Source organism: Abramis brama (genome assembly GCF_963993115.1).
Source record: "Abramis brama genome assembly, chromosome: 5".
Taxonomy (NCBI): Eukaryota; Metazoa; Chordata; class Actinopteri; order Cypriniformes; family Leuciscidae; genus Abramis; species Abramis brama.
Genome location: NC_139967.1, coordinates 24956939 through 24963055, shown reverse-complemented (window position 1 = coordinate 24963055; position 6117 = coordinate 24956939). Strand labels below are relative to the sequence as shown.

The following is a 6117-nucleotide window of genomic DNA, read 5'->3' as shown; positions in this document are numbered from 1 at the left end:
AGAGCAGGTGGAGTGATGGAGGGTCTCATAAGGGCAGGTGGAGTGATGGAGGGTCTCATCCATGGCACCGTTTCCAGGATTCAGCTCTGGGCTCCTCATCCTCAGTGCTCACACCAGCCTGCTGACATTTCAGATCCTACAAAATGCACAAACATAACACAAAAGCAGTAATTTTAACCGCACAATGTCATTTGATTTCAGTATTATTTAGAAGACAAAAACGTTTTTTTTTCCACAAATGCCGCCATCATCTTTCCTTGCAGGTTCTGCTCCACCACAAAAGATCTGCAGCAAATGCACAGAAATCAAGAATCAGAAAGGTGCTGTAATAGCTCTGTTTGTAATTACAATAATTAAAATAAACTACAACTTAAGATTTAAATAGTTGTTATTCATTTCTGTAGTATACTCACTCAAAGCCTTCATGAGCCACTCTCCACCAGATAAACACACATCTGTTCATCTGACCCTGTAACATCCAGACAAGATCCACGTTACCTCTGTGATTTATGAACTCAACACTACATTTACATGTTGAGGTTGTTTTAACTTTTTATCCAACATAAATGTTCCTCAATTTATCAACTACTAATGGACAAATAAAATAGATAACTTATGTTTAACGTTAGTTACTTTATAGATTTGTTCTACATAATAGCACACATTCATCACTCAGATGTCTATTTCATGTTGTGATATTTCAAGATTTTCCTGTCAGATGTAAATAGACATTTAAAATAAGCGTCTTTAAGATGTATATGGCTTATGTAAATCCACTTTAGAGATGTAACTTACGTGTCTTTACTGGAGCTCCCCTGTTAGCTAACGTTATACATAATAAAACGTGTTTTTACAGCAAAATCACAACTATACTATACTGTGTAACGTCTTTACACCTTCAACAATTCAACAGTTTACTCTACAGTAGTTCAACACGTGCAATTTTAACACAAGGAACCGTGTTTACTCACATTTGAAAGCACCCGCGCCACTGATCTCTGCGATGTTTGATAATGACGTATCCTCTCGCGTGGCCTCCTGGGTAGTGATGTGTCATGCGCAAAAGATGCGGCTCTGAGAGCCGATGCTTTGTAGTGAATCAGAAGAGCCGGCTCGCATCGAGTGAGAGCCGGCTCCCAGTTTTTTTCCTTTCTCTGCTTTCCTCAAGGCAGAACTTTGTTTTGATTGGTCAGCAATCGCATCGCGGCCAATCAGATGTGAGGATATGGGATCATACCATTATGTAAAAACAGAGAGGTGGGTGAAGCGAAGCAGCACTCCACTGCAAGTTAACGAGTCGTAACAACGTTAAAGGGTTAGTTCACCCAAAAATGAAAATTCTGTCAGTAATTACTCACCCTCATGTTGTTTCAACCCCGTAAGACCTTCGTTCATCTTCGGAACACAAATGACGATATTTTTGATTAAATTTGAGAGCTGGATCACTGCTCCATAGGCTTATAAGGGATTGAAACTTGCTGGCCCAGAAAAGTTATTAAAGAGATTGTTAATATAGTCTAAGTGACTACAGTGGCTCAATGTTAAGTATATCAAGCGACGAGAATACTTTTTGTGCGCAAAAACTAACAAAAATAACGACTTTATTCCACTATTCATTTCCTTCTCTCTGGGCCTCGAGTTAGTTCACGTAGTGTTTTTGCGCAGCGTGTCTGTGTTACACGTCACCACGTAGGCTCACTATTGGCCGACGCTGGTCATGTGTGTGATGCGTGTGTCGTACAACACTGACACGCTGCGCAAAAACACTACGTGAAAAGACTCGAGGCCCAGAGAGAAGGAAATTAATAGTGGAATAAAGTCGTTATTTTTGTTTGTTTTTGCGCACAAAAAGTATTCTCGTCGCTTTATATAGGATCCCTAGGTTTAAAAAACTTGCATTCAATGACAACAGAGCTGTTTATTTGCTGTTTTGTTGTTAATTTGTGCAATAAATGCATAAAAACACTGCACATGAAAGGGTTTTCAACACACAAACCATTAATTTTTGCAAAGTTATGGTAAAATAAAGGCCTACAAAAAATCCTAAATTAAGAGCCTTTCGGGAGTCGAAAGAGCCGGCTCTTCTTTGGGAGCTGAGCCAAAAGAGCCGGCTCTCTGAAAAGAGCCGAACTTCCCATCACTACTCCTGGGATAGAAGAGTATCCATCGGTTGAGCACTCGAAAATCTGGCCGGAAGCAGTAAGCCATCCGGGAACTTCTCGCCTACTCTTTTATGAATACTGATGTTTCGAACGTACTGCTTCCTTCACGTAGGGCCTACTGTTTTCGCCTACTATATAGTAGGAAAGTAGGCATATTCGAACGCACTTAAGTCCGAATCTCGCGATAATTAGTACGTCACCCAGGTAATTCTCGCCTACTCTTTTGGATTCGTGCATACTTTTTCGCTTGCCTACTCTTTTTCCCATACTAAATAGTAGGGAAGTATGCGGTTTGGAACGCAGCATATAGCACACACACGCAAGGTCTCTCACTCCCTCTCTCTACACGTTCTTCCCCCGGTAGACGTAGAATCCACGGCTGGATCAATGAGAAGTCCTATTACAACGATCATCATTTGAAGTGTCACACAGTTCTGAAATTATCGTACATTATAGGATTTTTTCCATTATTGATCGTACATCGTACAGAGGTCAAAATTATCGTACAAATACGATAATTATCGTACATCTGGCAACACTGCTAAATACGGTGGCCGAGAGAGCTCAACGCGCAGCAACTGAAGAAAACACATGCAAATAGAAAAACAACAACATGAAAATAGAAAAAAACAACCGCAAATTAAGAACTCACTGCAAAAATTCACAACACAACCAAATTCAGAAACGCACAGCAAATAACACAGACCACAACAACGGAAATGTTTCCAGGGGAACTAAATAAGTGACAAACCTTTACCAGTACTTCTTGCTCGTGAGCATCCCTATGCCCTACTACTCCCTTCGAAGGGAAGACGGCAGAGCCCTTGAAGTGTTAACAGCATTATATTTCTGTCGTAAGAACAGCTATTCAGCTAATGGACACGTGCTGCGTTGTCGAACATCCCAGGTATATCCAATATACATATATACATATATATATATATATATACAGTATATATATATAAATATATATATATATATATATACAGTAGGGTATATATATATATATATATATATATACACTGTATATATACTGTATATATATATATATACTGTAGCAGAGGTGTTGTGTGCACTGTCTAAACATGGTATTGTAGTTCTACATTAATGTGAGCATGCTTCTACTTGTCTCAATTGCACAAAATCAGATTCAGTATTCCTCAAAACGAATAAAAACAGTGAAACGCAAACTCAGAATATTACGCAAACCTGCAATAGTTAAATGTTAAATTACACAAATATACTTTATGTATTTAATATCACTTTAAATGTTTTAATTTAACCATACTAATAAGCAAAAATGGCTTTAGATAAACATCACTGTCACGCTGTGGCTGTAGCGAAGCGCACAACGATTGACATTCAAAGAAACAGTCCTTAATAATTAAATCCAACAAGCACAGGAATATTTAGAAGATAGATTATACAACCACGAATAACACAAACAATATCAGACAACGAACTAAGGAAATGAAGGGCTTAAATACACAGACAGGGTAATCAAGGTTAAACAGAACAGTTGCAGAGCTAATTAATAACCAAGGAAACTACTAGGGAACAGAACTCAGGCAAAGCAGAACAGGGAAGAAAATGAAAACACAATTAAACTAAACGGACAATCACATTTGTGTTGTTTTTTTTTGGGTTTTTTTTGCACTTTCCTTCCCTGTGTCCTATTTTTCTGCAATCCAGAATGGCAGCACAGCTGTTTGAGCTGTGCCCTTTACTGTACAGGCGTGAATTTGAATTTCATTAAGCCCGAGGCTTATTCATTTCACTTTTGGTAGTAAGTAAAAGTAACTTTCCCCAACACTGCTGATTTGCAGCAAAGAGCCATTTACAGCCCCTCTGTTGCATTGCTGAAATTGCATTTTGCTTCAGTATAACACATTTTAATGCTAATTCCTCTTTCCTATAACTAACCCATTTATGATAAAAAAGAGTTTGTTCATGCTTTTCAGAAATGCTGAATAAATAGTTCTGTTTCCCTTTTGAGGGCACTGCTATACAGACATTACCCAATCAGCAATCCCCTATAGGTTAATAACTGGACAGCTATTAAGTTAAACCTTGAATGTAAGGCCTCTAAATGATGCCTGTCTTTCTTAAATAGAATACCTTTTTTATATATAATTAGAAAATACCAAAATATTGTAAATTAATAAAGGTAGCCACTATACAATATTCTTCTTGCTTTTTAGAGTACAGGGTCTAGAACAAGGGTATACACAACATTTTTAAATTTGAGCCAAAAAGTGACTGCACCTAAAATTACAGTTATGCAATGATCAAATTGTAATTTAATTGGAACTCAAATTGTAATTTATGTAGAGAAAGACATTTTAATATGATGTAAAATCGTTTCAGTTTTGATTTCTTGGAAATGCTCTGCTGTGATCAACCCATTCTCCAGAGATCATTGCATAACTGTCTTGGAGTTGTAAGGTCATGTAATAACATCTACGCAAACATAAAGCAGATGCGATTAGCAACTCCAAAGTTTCTTCTATGAAGCCCAGGTGCATTTTTACAGTACTGTTGTTTCCATGTTTCTGTGGCCCTCATATTTCTGGACTTGTTCCAACAAAAAGAAGCAAAGTTTTTCACCTGTAATTACATAATAAAATTGTTTTGTTTTACGACTTTGAAGGTACAGTTCTTTCCCTTTTTCATGAGTAATTTTTTTCTGGAAATTATAACCACTATAAACAGATGTACTTTATCTAGCACATGTGTAGGTTTTATAATAAGGTGATGGTACTGTGTACTGTTTCAATGAATGTGTCCTTTAAAACCAAACTGTCAGTTTATCGGGCACATTTGTGCCTGAAAGATTCAGCTAACTTGTTTCCTCGCTAATGACCTCATAGCAAAGTTTGGATACAGAGGTACCTCCCGAAACTGTATATATATTCATTTATATTAATTTCCTCAAAAGAAAAAATTGGAAAAAATTTACCACCAGCTGAACTTTTAGAGGTAGTTTTTTTTCCCTCAGCTCAACTGTCACGGAATCACACGCAGAGGATACTGTGGATATCATAGGCAATAAAGAATCAATTTTGCCTTACCGAACAGATGCAACTGCTACCTTAAGAGTGATTTAACTCAGTTTTGATGGTATAAATGTATGTATATAAGTTGTTTAAGTGATGTTAAATAATATATTTTTTAAGAATTATATATATTTTTTTAGAATGTGACACAATCATTGGGTTTGTTTTCTCGTCTTAATTCCTTCCTCCATTTTCTGCCTGCGGAGACAGAATTTTTCAGCTTTCGGACACATCATTATATATTTTTTTAGTCACAGTTCTGCTTTCTCAATGTACAGACTTCCTCTTTAGGTCTGGAAGGAGTATCAGGACCGAAATTCATCCGCTATTTCTCTATTCAACCAAATCTATTTAATCAAATCCCTGACTTTTTAACTAGTCCTAAAAATTGGATTATATAAATAAATGTTACATACATAGAGATAAAGAAGAACAATCAATATTTGATTATAAATCTAAACATAATTATTCATTACCTTCTGAAGGTTGCTTGTGGAGTAAACAGTGTTTCTTTCTTCTAATGTGTGGCACTGTCATACTCTTTATGGCTCTGGTAATCCCAGTCTCTGTCTCACAGGTCCATTGATTATAAGCTTTATTGTCTACAATAAACAAAGCTGCAGACCGAGATTTGTTTTGTGATTATAATCATGCGAAAATCAAGTCATTAAAAAAAAAAGCAAGTGTAAATAGGAAATACATGTGCCAGAATAAATTTGTTTACACTAAAAAAGTGGTAATCTAAAAATGGTGACATCTAAATTAAGTGGTTTAATTCAAGTCAAAAATACTATTTGACATCACTGAACCATTAATTAATTTTAATTATTTTTTAATGTTTTATAGGTAGAAGTAGTGTTGTGTTTTTCTTCACAGTGAAACACCGTGAACTGTGATTT

General features: G+C 36.4%; 1 long non-coding RNA gene across 1 annotated transcript; it reads right to left on the bottom strand.

Annotated features, from left to right (window-relative positions):
• LOC311084080 lies at nt 1-1533 on the bottom strand. The gene is made up of 3 exons (XR_014606427.1): nt 972-1533; nt 414-469; nt 1-136 (listed from the first exon to the last, which is right to left on the bottom strand). It is a non-coding gene; the product is annotated as an uncharacterized lncRNA (long non-coding RNA).
• Between the last annotated feature and the right edge of the window lie 4584 nt (nt 1534-6117).